This window comes from Vulpes vulpes, chromosome 12, assembly GCF_048418805.1.
Source record: "Vulpes vulpes isolate BD-2025 chromosome 12, VulVul3, whole genome shotgun sequence".
NCBI lineage: Eukaryota > Metazoa > Chordata > Mammalia > Carnivora > Canidae > Vulpes > Vulpes vulpes.
In genome coordinates, this window is record NC_132791.1 from 93,313,927 (window position 1) to 93,340,023 (window position 26,097).

The following is a 26,097-nucleotide window of genomic DNA, read 5'->3' on the forward strand; positions in this document are numbered from 1 at the left end:
CTCCCATGAACGAATAAAACCTTAAGAAAGAAAGAAAAGAAAGAAAGAAAGAAAGAAAGAAAGAAAGAAAGAAAAAAAAGAAAGAGAGAAAGAAATAGAGAAAGAAAGAAGAAAGAAAGAAAGAAAGAAAGAAAGAAAGAAAGAAAGAAAGAAAGAAAAGAAAGAAAAAGAAAGAAAGAAAGAATACACGACAGTGTGATGAGGTGAGGGTTGGGTTGTCTTATGTCCCCTCCTCTCAAGGGCTGACCATCCTTTCACTCTTAAGGCCGGGCCCTGACCCCCGGGGGGCAGCTGAGGACACCCAGAGCCACCCGCCCGGAGCCGTCCAGCGAGCATCTGAAACCAGTATCAACTGCTGTGCTGGCCGGGCAGGCTCCCCGGGCTCCAGCCCTGCGGTGCACCCTTCACAGCTTCCACTGTCCACCTGCGATGAAAATTTCCCCCGTTGTGTCGTGGAACCTGCTGGAGCAAGAGCTGAAACAGCAGTAAGGGGACGACTCCCCTATGGGTAGGTTCAGCGCAGGCCTGTGGGTCAGGCCACAAAGGGCTCCCCAAGTCCTGGCCAGCGGGTCGGTGCGAATAACCATCATGAATTTGAGGGCAGGGGACAGCAGGGAATCCGAGTTCTGTTCCCTCGGCGTTCAAAGCCACAGGACTTGTTCTTCAACGGTGACTCAAAGCAAATGTCACAGCTGCTGGGTTATTGGAATTCTGATACATAATTGATATTTACAAAGTGATTTAGGATTCCGGCCTGAAAGCTCCCACGTCAGTGCGAAGTAACTTAATTACACTGTGTGTAAATACAGCAGAGTCCTTCCCCGGCCAGCACTGCCTGGCGGGGACTCCTAGTCCCACAGTGACACAGTGGTCAGCAGGTGACCCGCGGAGCATTTAGCAGGCATCCGTCGTGGTATCGTGCTCCATCACCTAAAACGTACCCCTCCAGATGTAATTGCAGTCCTTTCTTTTAATATATGGATAGGTTTGTTTTTATATGTTAGTTATTTAAATCCCCTGAAGAGGGGAAGCTCATCAGAGTGTGAGTCTTGCCTTTACAAAAGCCATGGTTTCGTTTCTTTTCTTGCTTTTCTTTTTCTTTTTCTTTTTCTTTTTCTTTTTCTTTTTCCTTTCTTTCTTTCTTTTTTTTAACTGGCTATCATACAAGGTGTTTTCAGTAAGATTTTGGCAGGTGAAGCCTAGATTTAGCTATAGATTGCTTAAGGGAGGGTAAGGACCACACACTGTGGGCAACACTTGGTCCTTAGTCTCTTGGTCTAATTAAAATTGTGATTAGCTGGAATGCCTGGGTGGCTCAGTCGCTTAAGCAGCTGCCTTGGGCTCAGGTCGTGATCCCAGGGTCCTGGGATCGAGCCCGGCATTGGACTCTCTGCTCAGTGGCAAGTCTGCTTCTCCCTCTCCCTCTGTGATCTCTCTGGCTCCCACTCTCTCTCAAATAAATAAATAAAATCTAAAAAAAAAAAAAAAAAAAAAAGGACTGTGATTAGCCATCTGATCTCAGTAGTAGCTAGTTTCTTACACTGGGTGGTTCATTGATTTAATATAGAGAACTCAAATTTCACGGGATCCCTGGGTGGCGCAGCGGTTTGGCGCCTGCCTTTGGCCCAGGGCGCGATCCTGGAGACCCGGGATCGAATCCCACATCGGGCTCCTGGTGCATGGAGCCTGCTTCTCCCTCTGCCTGTGTCTCTGCCTCTCTCTCTCACTGTGTGCCTATCATAAATAAATAAAAATAAAAAAATAAAGTTGTTTAAAAAAAAAAAACAAATTTCAAGGTCAGAGCGGCATAAAATGGACTTACTTGTTATGAAGGGATTTTAATGCACAGAGCCCTAAAAATAGACTTCTGGATTTTGTGTCTCTGCCTCCCTTGGGCTGGCCATCTGGAGGGCAGGTGGAAAACGATATAGTGATCCAGCAGCCCTAGGGTTGACTTCTGAATCATCTTCTCCATATAGAAAAACAGGACCTAGTGGGCGAATAATACCTGCCCGCTCCATGGAAGGCCGGCGGTTTATCCGTATACACGAAACAAAGCTGGTTTCTGTCAACGTAGAATGTATCGTGTGATCAGTGAAGAATCATTTTCCAAAATTCAGTTAATGTAGAAAATTAAGCAGTTTTCAATTTTCAGAATGCTTGTTGTGGAATGAAATAGACCCCTGTCATAGCCCCTAAGCCCCCAATCTAGACATTTTATTATAAACACTTAGGCTTTGAGACAGTAATGTTTAGAACAGAAAACTGGTTAAGGAGAAAGTGATTCCATTGAACACATAGGGCAGCTCATCTGATAGTCAAAGAGAAGCAAAGGTGGATCTTAATTATATCATCACGTTTTCTCAAGTCTAAGATGCACTTTATTATTTTTACGTTTCCAGCTCTGTAGTGGGTAATATCTTAGAGTGGATATCCATACTGAGTGTGGAAATGTTACTTTCCTCTCCCAAGTCCCCCCAAATTCCCCCCAAAATCTGTCATCAACTCATCCTCTGAAAAATCAGAGGCAACTTCGAATTATTTCAAAAATAAAGAAGCCAAGAACTAAGCAGAGATAAATTTTCCCACATTTCTGCAGAGCCTGTAACTTTATATATGAAAGTGTAAAGATTAAATATTGTCTTATTTGATTATAGGAGTGTCCCAAATGAGGGGGATCATTCTACTCTGTATTTCTTTGATTAAAAATCATTACCTATCATAACATTTTGAATTCTTGAATGATTGTCAGCAACTAAGAATAGTGAGAAATAAAATATAAAATCCATTCAAAATCTTTCCATTTGGAGCTAGGCCTCTAAAAATCCCTATAGACCTTAGCAACTGTTGTGTGATCCATGCAAGCAAACTATAGGCATTTACCCGTGTAAATGCTCCGTGTCCACCCCAAGTGGGTGTCCTGCAACACAATGCCCACACCAGCTACCTGGTTAGCATCACGCTCCACAGGTTTAAGGGCTCTTACAAGACTGTCCTCACTTCAGATACCACCTGAAAGTCTCAGGGCCACCCATGCTCCTTACCAACCATCTATAAATTTAAGGGTTCCCATGAGCCACTCAGGTTCAGTAACTCACTGGGATACCATAGAACTCAGGAGAGCACTATACTTAGGATGATAGTTTTATCAAAATGGACACAAACCATGACCAGCCGAATGGAAGACATGCTCAGTGCAAGGTCTAGGAGAGTCCAGAGCTTCCATGCCTCTCATTGTGGAATCGAGGTGCACTACCCTCCCGGCACATCAGTGGGTTCACCAACCAGGAAGTTCCGCTGACCCTGAGTCCAGAGTTTTTACTGGGGTTCCATTATGTAAGCACGATTGATTAAGTCATCGGCTACATGATTGAACTAAATCTCCAGTCCCACTTCTCAGGGATTGGGCTGGTCCATATTCCCACCTACCAGTTACATGGTTGGTCTTTCTGATGACCAGCCCCCCTCTGAAGCTACCTTGAGAGGGGTCCACCTTGAGTCATCTCTTTACCAGATCATTGACACATGACACTCTGGAAACTTCAAGGATTTCTGAAGCTTTGTGCCAGGAAAAGGAGTCAAGTGTCAGATATATATTCCCCATTATAGTAGATAGTATAATCCAGATTTTGTATAGGGTTCTCATTTGTGTTCCTTTCTGCTGGCTTACTCACAGGCTACTGTAGTCACTGAGACATATCTTGCTGCCATGTAGCTCAGCAAGCTCCAAATTATGCTTATTCCCCAAATTAGCTTGTCCAAATTCCCCATAATGGTTAATAGAAATCGCTGTCCTCCTGGACATTACAGCTCCAAATTTCAGATTCATCCTTGACTCTCTCCCTAACGTTATTAAGATTTCCTACAAATCTCCTCCGATCACATTACTGAGATCACTTTCCAACCTTTCTGAACCTAGGCCCCTTGCTAATATATGTTAAAAATCCAAAAGCAAACAAAGCATGTAAAATTCCACAGACTTCACTTTGTCCTTTATCCCAGAGATTCTGGTACATCCCCTCTGGTTGAGAATTTCCGAGCTGGATGATGGCTGCATCACAAATATGACTTTAGTCATTTTCAGCCCTTCCAAGTCAAAGATCATCAGTAATGTTTCAGGGGAACTTGGCTCCCTGGGCCCTTGAACACACTGCCACTAGCTCTCAATTGAAAATAATAGTAAGGGACTTAAACATTCCACTTCATCAATGGAGAGATCATCCAGGCGGAAAATCAATACGGAAACAATGTCTTTGACCATCAGATGAGATGCACATAACAGACATATACAGTACATTCCATCTTACAGGGCACTTTTTTGAATTTAAATAAGCATAGGGGGACACCTGGATGGCTCAGTGGTTGAGCGTCTGTCTGCCTTTAGCTCAGGGCGTGATCCTGGAATCTGGGGATCAAGTCCCATATCAGGCTCCTCACAGGGAGTCTGCTTCTCCCTCTGCCTATGTCTCTGCCTCTCTCTCTCTGTCTCTCATGAATAAATAAATAAATAAAATCTTAAAAAATATATATAATTAATGTTGGGCTGGGTAGTTTGAGAGCGGCTGGGAGAGCTTGCAGGCAGTAGGCAGTGGCAGGTTGCAAACACACTAATCTCATTTTTCCTTTTCTTTCCTCTTCCTCGTTGTTCTATTTTATACATCCCACAAATTAAAATTTTCCAACCCACTTCTTTTGGTGCATCCATGCACCCATTTGGGTTTTTTTTTGTTTTGTTTTGGGTTTTTTGTTTTTGTTTTTGTTTTTTGTTTTTTCATGCACCCATTTGATCCTTAATTTATTAATTCATTTGATAATCTCTTGAGCACCCCCAGGCCCAGGCACTGTTTTAGTATCAGGGTAGAGCAGTGTTTAACAATATCCAGCCCCTGGCCTCAGGGAGATACAGTCTCGTGGCAGGGGTAACAGGTAGATAAACAGACAGCATAACTTCAGAGTGTAATAAGTGCTATGAGAACAACATTAAAATAGGCTAAGGCGATAAAAGGGGGAGGGTGATGTGTAAGTTAGGTCAGATGTGCAGAGAATGTCTTTCTGAGTGGGCAGCATTTGAGGCAAACCCTGCATGACCTTGATTTGTCTCTTGACCCCTGTTTCCCAGAGGCGGCCCCCATTTCCCTATGAAATGGGGAGGGGAAGAGAGTATTCTAGGATCACACTGCATGGAAGCCAGAGTCTGCGGAAGTTGAGAATAAGTGATTTGGAGACAAGCAGACCTGTCTTAGGGTCACAAAAGCTTTTTGATCTTAACTCTGAAATTAGAGAAATTGGGCCCCAGTGGAGTTTGCTCTTAGTTTGCATCTTGGGGAACTCTGTGCCCTGGGAGAGCCCTAGAATTCTTTCCTGGAAGCTCAGTGTGAGCAGACCACACCATCAAGCTGCTGCGTCCTCCTACACCGCTTCCCTGAGTGTCCCCCAAAGAGCCTTGAAGGGTGTATATGGGTTTCCTGCTACAGTAGGAGCTCAGCAATGAAGAGCTCTGCTTCTGCTCTCTTAGATTCTGTGGCTCTCCTTCTCTCTCTCCCCGCTCCGCTCCTCTCTCCATAAATAAACCTTCCTTCTGTTTATTTAGGGTGGTGAGCAAGTCGCACTCAGCCCCAGGGCCCTCCTTGAGGTCTGCTGCATTCAGGAATCTTTGTGGGGAGCACACCTCTGGGGATTAATAGGAACAGGCAGGGCAGTGACAGTGAAATGTGAAGAATGTTTGGGGGGTGGGGAGGGCTCTGCAGGCATAGGGCCGTTTTCATAGGCCGGAGCCCCGAGGTGAGTGAATGCCTTATTATTAAGTCATGCAGAGGGGGAAAAAGTCACTTTGGGGCTGAAACCAAATATGGGAACTTTCAACACCAAAGGCAACTTTTATAGAATATTTTATTAAAGACCCCTGTGTCACGCTTCAAGCCAGTATATTATCAGACTTTATAAAAGATAGGCTTTTGTTGAGGTTCTTAATTGGAACTCATTTGAAATACAGGTACCTAGATTTGCATCTGCATGAATGCATCGGGACATCACAATATTTAACGCAAAGTAACGTAACAGATATAGGATATTGTTTGTCCGTGCTTGTGCCTGGAAGGTCTGGAAATTCCTTCTGGCTTCCTACTCCTTTCCCTCTTCCCAGCTCACGTTCACTCTGTTCCCACACCGCACCAGACCATCACTCCCTACGGCCTGGTAGCAATTCCTCTCCCTTTCTCTCTGTCTTAATTCATTCTAGAAGAAGTACGAATGGTGAGGAGCAGAAATTAAAAGAGCTTTCTTGCTGGTGTTTCCCAGGGATAAGCTGGGTTTCTTTTCAGGTGTCTTCCCTGCTATTTCCTGCTAAACTTGATGCTTACGCCCAGCCTGAAGCTGCAGAGAAAGAGAAAAGTCAACAGAGGAATCGAATCCAAACCAGAACTTTGCCCTAACTATACCGCAGCTGATTTTGTAAAGACTTCATTAAATATCAGACATGGCCTGCTCATGGTGAATTAAATTAAAAGTTGCCCATAGAGAATGCAGAGCTGGTGCAGCCACTCTGGAACACAGTTGGAGGTTCCTCAAGAAGTTAAAAATAGAGCGACCCTATGACGCAGCAATTGCCCTACTGGGTATTACCCCAAAGATACAGATGTACAGATGTAGTGAAAGACCTAGACACCTGCACCCCGATGTTCACAGCAGCAATGTCCACAATAGCCCACCTGTGGAAGGAGCCTCGATGTCCTTCAAAAGATGAATGGATAAAGAAAATGTGGTATATATATTCCATGGAATATTACTCAGCTATTAGAGAGGGTGAATACCTATCATTTGCTTCGATGTAGATGGAACTGGAGGGTATTATGCTGAATGAATTAGGTTATTTGGAGAAAGACAATTATCCTATGGTTTCACTCATATGTGGAATTTAAGAAATAGTGAAAGGGACCATATGGGAGAGCAGGGAAACTGAGTGGGGAAAAATTAGAGAGGGAGACAAACCTCAAGAGGCTCCTAACTCTGGGAAACAAACAAAGGGCTGCAGAAGGGGAGGTGGGTTGGGGAGATGGGGTAGCTGGGTGACAGGCACTAAGGAGAGCATTGGGTGATGAGATGAGCACTGGGTGTTACACTATATGTTGGCAAATTGAATTTAAATGGAATATTTTTTTAAGTTGCCCATAGCGGGGATCCCTGGGTGGTTCAGCAGTTTAGCGCCTGCCTTTGGCCCAGGGCGCGATCCTGGAGTCCCGGGATCGAGTCCCGCATCAGGCTCCCGGCATGGAGCCTGCTTCTCCCTCCTCCTGTGTCTCTGCCTCTCTCTCTCTCTCTCTCTCTCTCTCTCTGTCTATCATAAATAAATAAATAAATAAATAAATAAATAAATAAATAAATCTTAAAAAAAAATTAAGTTGCCCATAGAGAGCATGTCACATTTAAGAGAATAAGTCGTATCAATGCTAGATGAACAAACAAGCCCGAAAGTCCAAAGACCTCTCCATCCACAGTGCTTTAAGCCTCTGAGAACCTGAAAGCCTCTGGGGTTCATTAAAGCTCCTGAAGCTCCGTTCCAGTATTGACCAGCTCCAACTGTTAGTTCTTTCTTGAGCTACAATTTCTCTCTACCCCCTGGAGATAGCTCTGCATCTGGTGGGAGGGCGTGCAGAGTAGGCCCAGTTTTCCTTTTGGTTGAAAACACTATCCTATCTCTAGGTTTAACACATTTGATTTAAGTGAATATTTTTCACCTGATGTTTTTTGCAAGTCCCCTCAGCAGCCTGCTTTCTCTCTTGAATTCTTTCTAATTAGTCTCTAACCCAATTAGACTGGCACGTTCTAAACATCTTCTTTCAATGACCTCTCACTTCACTTTTTTGGCCCACTTTTCCTCTGATGAAACACTTGGATGATATCCACTAGCTGCTACCCCCACCTTTGCCATTTGCTTTTGTGGCCCTGCTCCTTTTATAAAAACAACCACTTAAAAACTTAGATGAGGGCAGCCCGGGTGGCTCAGCGGTTTAAGCGACACCTTCAGCCCAGGGCCTGATCCTGGAGACCCAGGATCGAGTCCCATGTCAAGCTCCCTGCATGGAGTCTGCTTCTCCCTCTGCCTGTGTCTCTGCCTCTTTTTCTCTGTCTCTTAAGAATAAATAAATAAAAATCTTAAAAAAAAAAAAAACTTAGATGATGTGTATGAATAGGAATCTATATTCTTGATGTAATAGGTAGTTCATATGTATTTGTCTCTGTGCTTCTATGCCTGGTAGAGGCAGACTATAGGAAAATCTGTTGTTCCAAAAGGAACTAGGACACTGAAATGTCCTAGGACACTGAAAGTGGCGCTTTCTTTCATATTGCGGGCTATTTGATAGCAGCCACTGTTCTGAAAGCTTCACGTGAGGATTCTCATATACTTTAATTCTCACAAATTCATAAGGTAGATGAAGCTGAGGCTTAGAAGGATTTCATGGCTATTGCATGGCTCTGCAGCTAACATGATGGAGTCAGGATTATAACCCACCTTCACAACCAGTGTGATATCCTGCAGCCACTCCTGTGGTCTTTGTCATAATGTCTAATATAAATACGTGTTGATTTACTAATTATCAAGTTAATCAAAACCTAACATTGTCTTCCAATTTTGCCCATCTGGAGTGTTCATCTAAATAGCTTTAAGAAACACTCCAAGTATTTTTTTTTTTTTTTTTTTTTATGATAGTCACAGAGAGAGAGAGAGAGAGGCAGAGACACAGGCTGAGGAAGAAGCAGGCTCCATGCACCGGGAGCCTGATGTGGGATTCGATCCCGGGTCTCCAGGATCACGCCCTGGGCCAAAGGCAGGCGCCAAACCGTTGCGCCACCCAGGGATCCCCACTCCAAGTATTTTTGAAGCCCATTCCCTAGGTAATGATCCGAGGATTTGGCTCTTTCAGGACATGTGTTTATTTCCTCATGCTTATTCTCTCTCTTTTTTAAAGATTTTATTTATTTATTCATGAGAGACACAGAAAGAGACAGAGACATCAGGAGACGGAGAAGCATGCTCCATGCAGGACTCGATCCCAGAACCCTGGATCACAACCTGAGCCGAAGGCAGACACTCAACCACTGAGCCACCCCGGCGCCCCTCATACTTATTCTCTTAACAAGATTTGCAGGGTAATTATCACAAACACATCAAAATTATGTAAATGTCTTTCCTACTAGATCAACTATAACCGAATGACTGCTTTTGTGTGTGTGTTTTAAATAAACTTTATTGGGGTGTACTCTACATACCATAAAACGTGTACACTTAAAGGGTCGATGAGTACTGACAAATACATAAATCCATGTGATACCACCCTAATCAAGGGACAGGACATTTCTGTTAATCCAGAAAGTTACCTGTGTCCCTTTCTGCAATAGGTCTTCCCTCTGCCCACCTGAAGTCAACCAGTAACCTAATTTTATCACTAAATCTGATTTCTATCACTACAGCATCACAAAGTAGAATGATATCTACATAGATGGGATCTTTTATTTCTGGCTACTTTCACTCAGCCTGAGGTTTCTAAGAACCTTTTGGGCTGTTCTGTGAGCTAGTATTCATTCCTTTTTATTGGTGAGTGGCAGTGTGTTGTATGAACATAGCACAGTGTTCATCCATTTGTGCATTTGAGTCATTTCTACTCTGTGGCTAATATGAATAAAGCTGCTATAAATACAGACAAGTCTTATGTGGACATATAATTTCATTACCCTTTTGTAAAAACCTAGGTTGCAAGTTAAGTGTATGCGTAACTCCAAAATGATCATACTGTTTTATATCCCACTGGCAGTATATGAGAATTTCAATTCCGTATGTCTGCCAACACTTGGTGGTCAATTGGATTTTTTTTTTTTTTTTTTACTTTATCCTTTCTAGGGGGTGGTATCTCTTTGTGGTTTTAAGTTGAATTTCTCAGATGACTAAATATGTTGAGTATCTTTTCATGTTATTTTGGCCATCTGGTTATTTTTGGTCTTTTTTTTTTTTGTTATTTTTGTACATCTTATTTTGGGAAGTATCTGTTCCTTTAGGTTTAGCTTGTTTTTTTTTTTTTTTGGTGGGGTTTGTCTCATTAGTGAGTAATAAGAGATCTTTATATATCCTAGATGTAAGTTCTTTGTCAGATTCATTTATTACAATTATTTTCTCTTGGTTTGTGGCCTGCCTTTTTTGTTTGTGTCCAATTTTTTATTTAAATTCTAGTTAGTTAGCATCTAATGTAATTCTGGTTTCAGGAGTAGAATTTAGTGATTCATTACTTACATATAACAGCCAGTGTTCAACATAACAAGTGCACAGCTTGCCTTTTTAACTTCTCAACAACGTGCTTTAATTTTAATTTAATTTTTGTATTAACACAGCTTTATTTGAGGTGAAAAATAAAGCCACGCTTTTAAAAACAAAGTAAGCCTCATTGGCCATCTTTTTTATTTTTAATAAATAGGACTGACTCTGCTGATTGGATTATATGGTGGACGTTTTCCATAAATTCAAGGAACTTAAACCAGCAGCGTAAGAGGGTGTTTTTTTTCCAGCTTTGAGATGTAATTAACGTGTAATATTACATGTTTAAGGTATACAAAGTGCTGATTTGATACATTTATAAATTGTAAAATAATTATTACTATAGAATTACTTCCATCCTGTCACATAGTAACCATTTTTGGCGGGGCACTGAGAACATTTAAGACCTTCTCTCTTAGCAACATTCAGGTATATGATACAGTATTATTAGCTATAATAGCCATGCTGTACATTAGATCCCAAAAGTTATTAATCTTATAACTGAAAGTTTGTACCCCTTTGACCAATATCTCCCCATTTCCACCACCCTCCCCAACTCTTGGTAACCACCATACTACTGTTTCTCCAAGTTTGTCTTTTTTAGTTTCCACATATAAATGAGACCAATACAGTATTTTGTCTTTTTCTGTCTGACTTATTTCACTTAGCATAAAGTCCTCCAAGGCCCATCCAAGTTGTTGCAAACTGCAGGATTTCCTTCTTTCTCAGGGCTGAATAATATTCCATTGTGTGTATATGTACACACACATTCTTCATTAGCCAGTCACCTGTTGACAGGCACTTAGGTTGTTTCCATATCTTGGCTATTGTGAGTAAAGTTACTATAGACATGGGAGTGGAGAGGTCTCTATGAGATTCTGATTTCACTCCCTTTGGGTATTTACCCAGGAGTGGGACTGCTTGACATATGGTAGTTTTATTTTTAATTTTTTTTTGAACCTCCATACCATTTTCCATAGTGGCTGCACCAATTTATATTCCTACCAACAGTGCACAAGGGTACTCTTTTCTCTACATCTTTACCATCACTTGTTATCTCTTGTGGGTTTTTTTTTTTTAATAATAGCCATTCTAGCAGGTGTGAGGTGGTATCTCATTGTGGTTTTGATTTGCATTTTCCTGATGATTGGTAATGTTGAACATTTTTTCATGTGTCTGATGATCGTTTGTGTCTTCTTTGTGAAACGCTGTTCAGTTCCTCTGCCTGCTTTAAAAAAGAGTTGTTAAAAAAAAAAAAAGAGTTGTTAGGGGTGCCTGAGTGGTGCAGTTGATTAAGTTTCTGATTCTTGGTTTCAGCTCAAGTCATGATCTCATGGCTCATGGGATTGAGCTCTGCTGCATCTGGCTCTGCACTCAGCAAGGGGATCTGCTTGAGATTCTCCCCCTGCCCCTCTCCCTACCATGCTCTCTCTCTCTCTTTAACATAAATAAATCTTTTAAAAGACTTTTTAAAAATAAAAAGAATTGTTAGTTTTTTTGATACAGAAGTGTATGAATTCTTTTTATATTTTGGATATTACCCCCCTATCAGATGTAGGATTTGCAAATATTATAAAATTATACAGTTTCAGGTCTTAGATTTAAGTGTTGAATCCATTTTGAGTTCAGTTTTGTGAGTGGTGTAACGTAGAGGTTGAAGTATAATTTACATTAAATAAACCACATATGTTTAAATTGTAAAATTTGATTAGTTTTTATATATATATATATATATATATACCATTGAAACCATCATAACAATCAAGATAATAAACATTTCCATCAGAATTTCTCTTGAAGAACAAAATTTTTTTTTAACTTTGTAGTTCACTTTATCAAATATTTCTTTTATGGTGATATTTATTTATTTATTTTAGAAAATCTGTAAAAAATTTTTGCCTAAGAGAGTGGAAGTTCTAGCCCATGTTTTTTTCTAGAAGAATTTTTAGCTCATATCCATAGGTCAAGAAACCATCTTAAATCAATTTTTGTGAATAGAGAAATAGGATCCAAGATTTATTTTTCCCTGTGTGGACATCTAATTGTTCAAACACCCATTTGTTGAAAACACTGTCTTTTTCCCCCCATTGAACTACTTTTGTGACTTTGTTGAAAATTACCACATATATATGGATATATTTTTGGACTACTATAGCCTTATCCTAAGTCTTAATATCAGATAGTATAAGTTCTCCAACTTTTTCAAAATTATTTTAGCTCTTCATTCTTTCATTTCTACATAAATTTTAGAATTAGCCCATCAATTTTGCAAAAAAAAAAAAAAAATCTGCCAGAATTTTGTTTGGTATTATTTGACCCTATAGATAAATTTGGAGAGGATTGATATCTTAACAGTATCCAATGATGATGGTAGACTTCTTATATTGAAACTTTCTCATTTATTTATTCAAATCTTTTATTTCTCTTAGTAGTGTTCGTTGGATTTCAAAGGTCTTACATACTGCTTGTTAAGTTTATTCCTAACAATTTATAGGGTTTTGATGCAATTTTAAATGGTATTGTTTAAAAATTCAGTTTCTAATTACTTGTTGCTAGTGTATAGAAAGATAATTCATGTTTGTGTATTGATCTTGTATCCTGTGACCTTGTAAAATTCACTTATTAGTAAATTAGTATTAGTAGTATTAGTATTAGTAGTATTGTTTCTAGATTTGTTAGGATTTTTAAAATGTAATTATCTGCAAGTACAGATAGTTTTACTTTTTCCTCTCCAATCTGTATGCTTCCTCTTATGTATTTATTTATTTATTTGCCTTGTTCCACAGGCAAATGATCCTATACAATATTGAAAAGAAGTGATGACATTGGGCATCCTTGCTCAATAACTGATCTTTGAAGAAATGTATTCAATATTTCAACATTAAATATGATGCTTGCTATAGGTTTCTCCCCATTGAGGAAGTTTTTATAAAAATAAGGAAGTTTCTTCAATTCCTTGTTTGCTTAGAGTTTGTGTGTGTTGTTTTAATCATTAAGGAATGTTGACTTTTGTAAACGCCTTTTCTGCACAACTTGAGATCATATGATTTTTTTCCCCTTATTTTATAATGTGTCAAATTTCATTGACTGATTTTTTGGATGTGAAATCTTGCATCCCTGAAAAAACCCTCATTTCACCATGATACATTACCCTTTTTATATGTTTCTGTATTTTATTTTGTGAGAATGTTTGCATCTGTTTATGAGAGATGGTGTGTATTGTCTTTGTATTAGGAAACGTTGCTCCTTTTGTATTTCCTGGAAGAATTTGCTTAAGATTATTATCATTAATTCTCCTTTGTTTGTTACATATATTTAGGCCTCGAGTTGTCTGTATGGGATGGTGATGGTGATGATGATTAAATATCTTAAATATGTATTGAACTCTTTAGAGTTTCTATTTTCCTTTGAGTCAATTTGGTAAGTTGTGTTGTTCAGTCATATTCTCTGGTAAGTCCTATGTAGTATAATCCTATACATGCGCAGCCTAGCAAAGGACCTGAAGGGAATTTTCACAGTTTTTTGCCCACATATATTCCCCAACTCCTAAGCAGCTCCCTTTTCTCTTGCACCCTTCCCATATAGATTCCAGCAACTTTAACAGCTCTAAATTATGATCTCTGCCTCCTCAGCTCAAGGGGACTACCATGTACTGTTTGGGCTCCAGCTTCCTGCACCATGATCAGGAAATTGTCCCTGGAAAACAGCCAGAGCAATCAGAAGACACACTTCATGAGTTTTCCTTCTTTTAGAGCTCACAGTCTTATACTACCTTGTGTCCAATAGCAGAAAACATTAGTTTCATATCGCTTGTCCAGCTTTATAATTATTTATGGTGGGGAGGCTAGTCTGATCCTAGGCATTCTATTATGGCCACAAGTAGAAATAACTTTCTTGTGTTTAGAAAAACAAAAATTATTAGTGAGGGTGTCCAAATTTCTATATATAGACTATGTGACCTCTTGTGACCTAGCTTGTCTATCCTGCCTGTCCATCTAACCTTATCTGTTGCCACACTGCCAGGCACTTTATGCTTCAGAAAAACTGTGCCTACCTAGTGTTACTCTTTGCTACACATATGCACAAATGAGGCTGGATTCTTGGGTGTTTGGTATATGCTGCCTTTTTTGCCTTAAATGTTTCCTACCCCTTCTCCCATGTATGCTTTTTCTTTGGAACTTTTTCTGACCCATATTGCTGGATCACAGAGCCCTCTTTTTTCTTCACTATGTTTTTACTCTCAGCATAGCAAATTAGACTTGGCTGTTCATCTTTTTTCTGCCTCTTCCACTTGCAGACAGCAGTCTTTTCTTATTTGTCTCTAGATAAACATCCAGAAAGTCCTTAATAAATATTTGCAGAATGACTAATGCAATACCATTAATAGAAACTAACTTAAGGCATATGTTTTAGTGTTTCACTGCTTCAAATAATTACCTTTAGTCATTTGGTTATTAATCTATCTTAGTGTGCCACACTAGAAATAAATTACAGTCTTTCAAGCCCAGCTCCTGCCCATCAACCTTAGTGAGACAGTGTCTTTAGGAATTAGGGGTAATAATGGTATCCCATAGGCCAGACTCCACAGCAGTATGGAGTGAGACCTTTCATGATGTGTCACTTTTATGTTTTTGGCTCATCTGATATCTTGATTCATGATCTTGGGACTGGTGATTCTTTTCTCTGACAGATCACCTGAGAATCTGGCTGCTATTACTTCTGCAGAACTCCTGGTGCTCCAGGTTCCAAGGCCGCCCCACTCTGTGTTTTCCATTGCTTCACGCATTCTGCAGTGGCTGGTTTCCTTTGCTAGAGATTAGATGTCTGATATCTGAACATCAGGCTTTCAGTTTCTGGGGACTTCTGTTTGTATTCAATTTTAACATGTCCTAATTTTTCCTTGCTCTTTTATCTTAGAGTAGATGATTTCTTTCTTGGGTGCACTACTTTCTTATTTACATGAACATTCTACGAAGGATTGGAGTATCATATGCCTTAGAATTGCTCTAAATGTGACATTCTGAACATAGATTCTGATACTGAAACTGAAACTTTCTTAAAAGTGTGACTTCTCCCTCAAAAGAATAACTTATTGGTCAAAACCCGCTTGCTGAGAGATCTTGACTTTCTAGAGCTTCAAAGTTGGGTCCTTATAAGCAATGTTAGCCAGCTGCTGCCCTTCTTCTAAGGACCACGAGGCCTTCTTTTGTACCTTAAAACCACTAGCATTTATACAGGCAAACACAAGCATCTATGAAAGAGCTCATGACTTAAACTACTACTCAGGACTAAACTTATTGAAACTGAAGTTAATTCAATGAACAATACATAGATCAATCTGTTTCCTTACTATTTTCCAGTAATAACAAAATTTTATATTTACTTTATAGACATGAATAAATAACTTCATGACTTCTATATTTGAGAACACGTATATACTTATATAGATTTTTTTTTCTTTAGCAGTGGGATGACATCTACCAGCAGAAATGTCAGAACTTATCAGATGGATTATTTGATGACTTTCTACATTTTTTTCTTGATATTTGGTCTATTCAAAATTTCATCAATTTCAATCACCTTTTTTTTTTCTAGAATTTTTTTCTATTTCTGGGGCCCCTGGGTGGCTCAGTCAGCTAAGTGTCTGACTCTTGATTTCAGAACAGGTTATGATCTCAGGGTTCTGGGATCAAGCCCCACATAGGGTTCCCTGCTCAGCGGGGAGCCTGCTTGACTCCCTCTCCATATGCCCCTTCCCCTCCCTCTGATTGTGCTTACTCCTCTCTCTCTCAAATAAATAAATAAATAAATATTTTTTTAAAGAAATTTTTTCTATCTCAACAAGTTTATTGAACCTGTAAGCATGTGATTAAATAGACTCCTCTTATAATTTTAGCGAATTATCTGGTTATTTTTAGGAATTGAGAAGAGACCAAGGAGTTGATTTTTCTGATTGTTTTAAGATGTTATTTGGCCAGGAAATCCAGAAATCTCCAAATCCGGCCTTGGTCCAGTTGGTCCTCTTTTCTGAAGGGACTCCAAGGGAACTAAAAGAACAGGGAACAATAGCAAAGTGACACAAAGGAAAGCAAAGTTGAGCTTCAACTGGACTCTGCCTTGGCACTACAGAGCGAATGGCAGTAGGCTGCATTGGGTCTGGGTTGCACAGCCAGGTCTTCTGACTATTGAGAATGGGGAGAGCAAGTATCTCATCATCCCACTCTGATGATCCAGAAGAAAAGTAGACAGAAGACCCAGTATTTGCCCCCATAGCCAGCATTGCCCTGGGACATATCTGGTAAGCCAGTAGTTTCCTGCCCAATTGCCACATTGGAGAAAAGATACAGGAGGAGAAAAAGAAAGATGACCAGTGCCTCCTGACAGCCACAGAGAGGGACCTATGTCTTGGGGATGGGGGAGGTGTTGTGGAAGGAGGGCGCAAGTAATAAATTGGGGGAAACAAGAATCTCTGTACATTTTAAGATTTTCTCTTTTGGTAACAACTTTATTATTACAAATTTATTGTTGACAGATTTTAGTGTTGACATTTTAGTGGAAGCACAATTAACCTCTCCGCCTTCTCAGCCGGGGGTCTGCTGCTGAGTCATTGTAGTGCGCATTTTCAATACGAAATGGACGCCCCCTTTCAAATGAGGCCAGAGAAGGGAGAGTTAGGGGTTACTTCATTTTAATCTAATACTTTCTTCTTTCATATTTTATATTCTTTAACGTCTGGTTCAAATATGATTTATCATGGGTGTTATTTTACATAATTTAAATGTCTTCCATCCTTGTGAAATTTTGAGGTGGCAAAGTGGACCTTCTGCTTTGAATTCATCTTCATAAAATGTGAAGAATTGCCAGGTAGGGGTTCTCTCTTGACTTATGACCTAAAGGGAATGAAATATATATATATTCTACTTTCTGTTGCTGTGAGTTTAATATCATAAATACTAGTACAAGAAACAATTCTGCAAAAAATAGGCTTGTGATCCAATCTCCATTATTTTGCCTTGTTCCTGAAAATTGTAGAAAATGAGTTGGCTAAACAAGAATTAATACGGGTATCCTTGGGTGGATCAGCGGTTTAGCGCCTGCCTTCAGCCCAGGGCGTGATCCTGGAGTCCTGGGATCAAGTCCCTGCAGGGAGCCTGCTTCTCCCTCTGCCTGTGTCTCTGCCTCTCTCTCTCTGTGTCTCTCATGAATAAATAAATTAAATCTTTAAAGAAAATTAATACTTTTCCTAAAATTACTACCTAATACATTCGCTTACACAGTTGTTTCAATTGCCAATCTGTGTTCACAATTTAAATCTTGTTCATGATTTAACTGTTTGAAAGTTACGTTGTTTTTGAAAAAAATTAAATTTTTGCAGGCACTTTATTCTTGCATGGCAAATATACATCTATATTTTCACTGACTGATAGAATTTCAGCCTATAAAGTATATAAAAAGTTTCATCTAAGTTCCCTTAAATGAGCATTTTGATTTTAACAGTAAATTAGACTGGCAGGTCTCATTGTAAACTGACCGTCATGGTACTTAGAAATTTTGGTCACATGATCATCGACCATTCTTAAGTTCAGGAAGACTAAAATTGAAATAGAATTCAGCTATTTGACCTTCCGTGTGACCATGAGCAAAACTGAAACAAGTTTATACCTAGTTGAAAGTTGCAGCCAAAACTTGGTACTTCTTAATATTTACTTACATTTTTTCCTATTTTTTTTCTAAATAATTACAATTTTGATGTTATATTCTGCTTAACCATTTGGTTAGACTTTTTTGGGATTTCTCAGTAATTATTTTTTTAGACAAAAATTTTTTATTACTTTTAAATTTTATATTATGATCAAATAATGTCTACTTTTAACATATGACTCACTTTTATATTTTGTTCATTTCTTAGGTACTTAGTCTGTCTTATACATTAAGCAGTGAAGGTTAAAATAGTCTTACAGTGACTGGTTGTATAAGATGTTCTATGCATTTTTTAAAACAAAGTTTCCTATATATGTTTTGATGCCATGTTATTCATTTTTTTTTTTGCCATGTTATTCATGTATTAAAAGTTCACTCTAGGGGCTCCTGGTTGGCTCAGTCAGTGGAGTGTGCGACTCTTGATCTCAGGGTTGTAAGTTTGAACCCCATATTGGCTGTAGAGATTACTTAAAATGTTCAAAAAAAAAAAAAAAACAAAAAACAAAAAACGAAAACCTCACTCTACTGTTTTCTGTTGTGACCATGGCAAGTTGCTTAAATTTTCTGAGCTTCAGTTCCTTCTTTGTAACCCAGGGTTGCAAGACTAACTTTTCTGTAGCCTTTACTGGAGGATTAAATGAAATAATTTGCACAAAGGGAAAGTGCACATTTAATAGCGGTTATTGTACGTTCTTTGTGTTTTATGCATTTTGTTAATGGCATTTTTTATTCCGTTTGATGCATTTTCAATTTTGCCTGGTGTCAAATTAATATTGTTATACTTGTTTTCTTTTGGTTTCAGTATGCCTGAAATATCATTCCCCATTCCTTTATTTTTTTTATTGTGATAAGCTATACATAACATAAAACTTAGCATCTGAACCACGTGTAAGTGTACAATTCACTGGCCTTAAGTACATTCACAGTGTTACGCAACTACTACCATTATCCACTTCTGGAACTTTTTCATCATCCAGGTAGAAAGTCCTTTCCCATTAAACGGCTCCCTATTCTCCTCTCCCTGTAGCCCCTGGTAACCTCTATTCTACTTTTGTCTTTATGAATTTGTCTTTTCTAGGTACCTCATATAGATGGAATCATGCAATATTTGACCTTTTGTGTCTGGTTCACTTAGCATAATGTTCTGTTTTCAGAGGTCATTCATGATGTGGCTATCAAAATTTCATATATTTTTATTGCTGAGTATTATTCCACTGTATGTATATTGTATTTGTTTATCCATTTATTTGTCAGTAGACCCTTGGATTGTTTCCTCCTTTTGGCTGTTGTGAATAATGCTGCCATGAATATTGGTGTCTAAGTATGTGCTTGAGTCTCCTAATTTCAATTCTTTGAGTATGTACCTAGAAGTGGACTTGCTGGATCATATGGTAATTCTATGTTTAACATTTTGAGGTACTGTCATAGTGCTATTCTTTTTTTTTTTTTCCATTATTCAGAGTTCTGTGTTAAGTGTATCTCTTGTGAGCAAGTATATAGTTGGTTTTTATTTTTTTCAAAACTGTACATATACTCTCATTTCACCCTCACAAAATACACATGAGATGTGCGTGATTATTTTTAACTTAAAAGAAATAAACTTTCACTAATAGGATAGTTTCCTCAAGCCACACAACTGATTAATTTCAGAGAGTTTAAGTGATTCCAGACATCTGATTCTAACTACAGTGTTCTCTTTTTATCTGATGGATCCCATTTCTCTCCCAGTAGATTTTAAGTTACTAAAAGATGGGCCTAAAAAAAAAAAAAAAAAAAGATGGGCCTATGTCTGATGCATTTTTATGATCCTCTGCGCTTTGATGAGTACTTTGCAAGCAACAGAAACAAACACATACTTGTTGGTTGGCAGATTGATCATGCATCTAGATCATCATGCCTAGAATATCCACATTTCTGACCAACCTTTTACTAAATCCTATGCATCAGCCAAAGGATATATCATATTTCACCAAATTTATTAGACCGTGGCTGCATACAACATTTCTCTGAGTATCTGTTCTCCTAATATACTTGCTTTCTGTTGGGCACTTCATTCTATGACACCTTATTACCTGCTTCACATCTCATGTGTCAAATATTTTATGTTTGTTATTTGATCATTCTTTTCTGTGCTTGGTCTGAGATACTTATTATTTGCAAAGAGGCATAACTCTTCTTAAGATTTTTCTCTTAGTCTTGATTCTCTGCAGTTTGAGTGTGATCTGTCTCGGTGTAGATGTTTTTGGTGTTTATTATGCTTAGTGTTTTTTTCCTGAGCTTCCTGCATCTGTGGTTTGCCTCTGGAAAATTCTCAATCATTATTTCTTCAACTATTTCTTCTGTTCCTTTCTTGTTTTTTTACTCATGTTCTGTTCATTGTAGTTTTAGGATATTCTGTTCATCTGTTTCATTATTTTTTCTCTTTACATTTCAAGTTTCAAAGTTTCTACTGACATCTCTTCAAGCTCATTGATTCTTTTACTGGCCAAATCCAGTTTACCAACGACCTCATCAACTACATTTTTTCATTTACATTACATCTTCATTTCATTACAGTATTTCTTTTATTTCTAACATTTCTTTTTCTTTATTGGAGTTTCCATTGCTCTATTTCTATTACTTTTTGTCCTAGAGCCCTTAACATACTAATCATAGTTATTTGAAGTCATTGGTCTTATAATTCTAAAATCTCTTCCATCTATGAATCCAGTCCTCAGACTTGATTCGTCTCATCACATTATGTTTTTTGCCTTTTAGCATGCCTTGCAATTTTTTGATGAAACCAGGCATGATGCATCAGTTAAAAGGAACTGATGTTGGTAGAGCTTTTGTGTCAAGTTTTATGTTTATCTGATTAAGAGTTAGGCTGTTTTTACTCTGCTGTAGCCTTGGTCTTAGAAGCTAAACTTCTCTCTTATATCCCTATTTTGGTCTCTTTTGTTATTTGTGGGCGTCCCTAAAATTTCTTAAGTCAGATCTGAAGCTCACAGTTTTGTTTTTGTTTGTTTGTTTTTAAGGTGTAGTCCCTTTTTTTTTTTTTTTTTTTTTCCGGGAGCTTTCTTGATGTGGTGGTTAGGTGAGGAGGGAGGGGAAGCATTCTACAGTTCTATGATTGGGTCTCTGTCTTTTAGTGAACTTGAGTACCTCTCTTCCCCTACATGGAAGGCTAGAGGGGGCTGAAGTTGAGTGTTTTCCTACCCTCGGGTCAGTTTGGCTTTGGTATAACCCCAGTGGGTTAGGTTCTGGTAAAACAGTTTCCTTTCAAGGCAGGCCTTGTTAAAAAGAACAGAAAGCTCTGGGAATATTTCAAAATGGTTATATTTCCCCACTTTCCCCTGGAAGCACTAAGGGATTATTCTATTATCTTCACAAGCTGGTAGGGCAAAATGTGGGAGCTCTTCAAAGAATGGGTTCCCTTGGAGATTTTAACTCTAAAGAGAGTCTACAGTGAGCCTCCAGCAGTCAATCAGTCAATTGTTTAAAACGTTTAAAATGTTCCTACTGATATTGTCTCCAGCTGTGGACTTCTGGCTCTGTTTTGCTCCTGGTGTGCTGCGATTATCTGTATCCATCTGTCTGACGAGTTTTCAGGGCAGTTTGCCCTGTGACCTCAGTTCTGATGGATCTAAGAGGAGTTGTTGATTTTCAGTTTGTTCAGGTTTCTTTTCTTGTTGTGAGTATGGAAATGATGACTTCCCAGCTCTTTACATGTCAGGCTAGAAACCAGAAGTCAAATTTATAAATATTTTCCCAAGTGGTTGGATCTTCATTGCTTTCTCATTCACCTGAGATGTCTCTAGAGCGACCAAGACCCAAAAGATACAGGAATCAAATAATCCTAAGAGAATGGATGAGAACTTTTTATGTTTTTATGATGTTAATTAGCATTCTTTTACTTCCACTGAAAGAATTCCCTTTAGCACTTCTTGTGAGATAGGTGTGGTGGTAATCAAATCCCTCAGCTTTTGTTTGTTCTGAAAAGTCTTCATCCTTTTTTTTTTTTTTTTTTTTTGAAGGATGGCTTCACAGAGGATAGAAGTCTTGGTTGACAGTTATTTTCTCTTACTCTTTTGAACATGTCATCCCATTCTCTCCTGGCCTGAAAAGTTTCTGTTGAGAAATCTGTCACTAGTCTTATGGGAATTCCCTGGTATGCAATTTCTCTTTTCTCTTGCTGCTCTTCAAATTATTTGTCTTTGACTTTTGACAATTTAATTATAGTGTGTCTCAAGGTAGTCCCATGCAGGTTCAACCCAATGGCATTTTGGGCATCATGAACCTAGGCATCCATTTCTCTTCCCAAGCTTGGAAAATTTTCAGCCATTATTATTTTAAATTTTAAAATTTTTTTTTTTTTTTTTTAATTCTGTCCCTTTCTCTTCCTCTTCTCCCTCTGGAATTCTCATAAAGTGAATATTGTTTCTTTTCGTTGTGTCCTGTAATTCCTGCAGGCTTTCTTCACTTTTTTCATTTTGTTCCTCTGAGAGTAATTTCCAATGTCCTGTCCTCCAGATCACTTATTCTTTTGTCTGCATGATCAAATCTACTTTTGAAACTCTAGAATTCTTCAGTTCAGTTATTGTATTCTTGAACTCAAGGATTTCTGTTTGTTTTTGATGGTTGCTGTAGCTTTGTCAAACTTCTCATTGTGTTCATGTATTGTTTTCTTAACTTCATATAGTTATCTGTCTGTGTTTTTTTGTAGGTCACTAAACTTCCTTAAGAGGATTATTCTGAATTCTTTTTCTGACAGTCCATAGATCTCCATTTCTTTTGGGTCAGTTATTGGAGCTTTATTAGTTTCCTTTAGTGGCCTCCTATTTACCTGATTTTTCATGATCCTTGATTCCTTACATTGGTAGTATCTGCACATTTGAGTAACAGAGCTCCTCTCTTAGACTTTACAGGTTTGTTTCAGCAGACACAGTTCTTCCTCACCAGCCAGCTCAGTTTGGATTTCTGGATGGGTCTGCTGGTAATGTTCTTGGGCATATGGGACCTATTAATCAGGTCTATTTGGGGGCAAGACAATCATTTGAGCTCTGGGGATAGGGATAAGGGAATGTGCCACTGGCTGAGAATAGTTGGGTAGGACTTCTGGTTTGGCTCACTACCGAAGTAAGGCTATAAGATGGGCTCAGGAGTTGCTTGGATTTTCTGGTCCTGCTTACTAGATGGTCAGGACTGGGTTCTAGTTGGTCAGGAGTAGTTGGGGCTACAAATTAGCTTTCTTGCCCTGGCAGGGCAGCAGGATAGGACCCCAAGCCCGTATAGCTTTGGGGAGCTGGATCAAGCCAGAGTGTATGTTGAATTCCCTGGTTAGGTGAGGCTGCCAGTTTCACTGCAGATGGGGGGAAGCCATGGGCTGTACTCTCTGTTCAATCACCTCTGCACATAGGGATGTTGAATTGGCTACAGAGCTTCTCACATGCTCTGGTTAAGTTCCCTGGTTGGACAGGCTGAATGCTGTGTTCTACAATGAGCAGGACAGTGAATAACTCTATCTGGGCACAGTGAGGAAAGCAGTAAGGATGTTTGTTCATTGTCTAATCAAGCCAATCTGCACCGCAGGGCCACTGGCTTTTTTCTGCAAACCATCAGCTCTGCCTGCCTATCTCAGCTTGAGTACCATTGGGTTGCACAGGTAGGAGTTGTCTCCAACTGTTCTGGTCAGATGAGGTCTGAAAACACTCTCCACAGTAGGTGGGGCTATGTCACAGTCTCGTGGCCTGGGTGGGAGGGTAAGGGCCACTCCAGGCAACTCTCAGTTTCCCCAGCAGGATCTCCAGTTTGGAGGGGCCAGGGGCTACTCTCAGCCTGTCTGTGAATTAATCCTCCTGTTTGTGTGTAATGTAGGAATGCTGCACACCTGGTATTGGCTTTGCTCTGGAGGAAGTCAGCTCTGTTTGCCCCCCTCTTGGTTAAAGCACCATGGGCCACACAAGGTCAAGAGTTGTTGCCAACCCTTTTGGTAGGATGGGGCTGGAAAACTCTCTCCACAGTGGGCAGGGTAGGATTCAGTTCCTTGCCTGGGTGTAGACAAATCGGGCTCTAGGGCTAGTAAAACTCCTTGTTTGAGGATCAAAATCAGGCAGATCTATACCCCACTGAATTCACTGGTCAGAGTGTACCCCTGACTTGGTTCTACAGATGAGCAAACCTGCTGGTTGGGATTACTCTTTGGGCACTACAGGTGTGAACTCAGTCTGCCAAGATTCATGTGCTGGTTCTTGCAAGCCCTTCCCCACTTTTCTAGCACCATCAGATTTCCAACGGTTGACTCCCAGGACTCCCCTGCAGTCCTTGTAGTACAAGATCAGCATGGGGCCTCCCACAAAACAGTCCACAATGCTGGGATTGGGGGCAGCCCTGGTTGACTTTTTTCACTGGAGCAACAAGTGGCTCAGGGAAAGCCTCTCCACTTGGTGCTGCCCTGTCCAGGGGAGAAACAATGTGGCCAATGTGTAGCCACCTCTCTTATCCATCTAATGCAATCTGTCCTGTTCTCTGTGGTTCATGGGTGCTTCAGCTTCATACCCATGTTTTAGGATTCTTTCAGTGGTGTCTTGTTCTTGAATAGTTGTTAGTTGTTCTTATGAGGGGGTCTGAATTCAGAAACAGTCCACGTCACTGTCTTGGTGACATCACTTAGTTCTACTTTTAACCCCAAACTGTCTTTGATTTTAACTATCCCAATATTTTATTAGAGTTTGCTTTTAATGGTTTTTCAAAAATCCAATCTCCATCTTCAGACTCAAAAATTATAAATATGCCTTATGACCTACCTGTCCCACCCACAATTCCCAAGTAAGGTGTGAAATTTAAATTGTTTCCACCTCTTCATCTTGATTGTGCTCTAATCCCAATCTTCATTAATATAATTAGGAGTTTAAAACTCAGGCTACTGTTATTATTTTATATTTTGTAAATATACACACATTCATTTTCAGATGTTACGTCCCACATTTGCCTTGAGCTTAGCATCTGTATTTATGATAGTGTATTATCTATAGCCCTATCTTTAACTGCCTTTAGTGCTCTCAGCTAATGCTTTTGGTTCCTGATTTTCAGCTTCTTGTATGTTTATTTGCTCTCTTAGTCAATTAAATAGATTGAACCTTCAAGGAATTTTTTCAAGAGGAAATGAAGGCAGTTCAGATCAGAGGCAGCTTTACCAAGTGCCCCTGAAGGGTAAGCCATACGACATCTCAGCCTACCCCATCTCCAAGGTTGCATTTGTAATGCTACAGATTTTTCGTGGGGAATGCTATATATTTTTAAAGAAGTTCCCCAAATTGTATTAGCTTTAGAATCCTCAAGAGGTTGGATCAGCCTTTGATTCTATTAATTAACCTCTGAGTGTTTGCCACTGTTACTTTCCCTTGGGAAAGATTTGTGGAGCTAAGGTTGAAAAAAAAAAAAAACAATCAGAGTTTTAAGTCTTTTTAAGAAATACCCGATCTGGAATTCATGTGAGATCATTTTTTATCCTCAGAATTCAAAAATTTCACTAGATTATGTCCCTCCACCCCCCACCCCCACCACTTTCTATCCTGGGTATTTTCTTGAAGTTGTTATTGTCTCCAAATAATGGTAGAAAGAGAGCTGTGGGATGGGATGTGGATGGAGGGTTTTATTCTGGTTGTCTGTAGAATAACCAAAGCATAAAACCTACTGTGAGTCTAAGTTTTGGTGGCAGGTTTCAGACAGTTGGGTAGGGATGATACTTTGGTCTATCTTTTTCCAAATATGGTAGAGCTGCCATAATTTGTAAGAAGCATGGGCTGTTTTTCTCAGTCCAATCCCACTAGACTTATAATTTGTGGCAAGATCAGCCTGACCATTTTTTTTTAGTAACAGTTTTATTGACATATAATTCACATACCCCATGACTCACACTTTTAAAGTGTACAATTCAGTGGTTTGTTGTATATTCACAGATATGTGCGAAGCCCATCACGATCAATTTTAGAACACTTTCATCACCTCAGAAAGAAAGCCCATGTCCCTTAACTATTACCCTCCCTCTAACCATTCATCCCCGCTATCCCTAAGCAACCACTAATCTACTTTCTATACCTATAGATTTGTCT

At 39.3% G+C, this 26,097-nt stretch overlaps 1 protein-coding gene across 4 annotated transcripts in view; it reads left to right on the forward strand.

Annotated features, from left to right (window-relative positions):
- The window catches only part of TXNDC5 (thioredoxin domain containing 5), a 167,475-nt gene that overhangs the window by 77,606 nt on the left and 63,772 nt on the right, over nt 1–26,097 (forward strand). The window contains exon 1 of one of the 4 annotated variants that reach the window (XM_072729169.1): nt 8,967–9,147. The exons of the other annotated variants lie outside the window; for them this stretch is intronic. The gene's annotated coding sequence lies outside the window, so the exon portion shown is untranslated. Of the gene's footprint in view, nt 1–8,966; nt 9,148–26,097 lie in introns of those variants that run through there. 4 annotated transcript variants of the gene reach the window in all.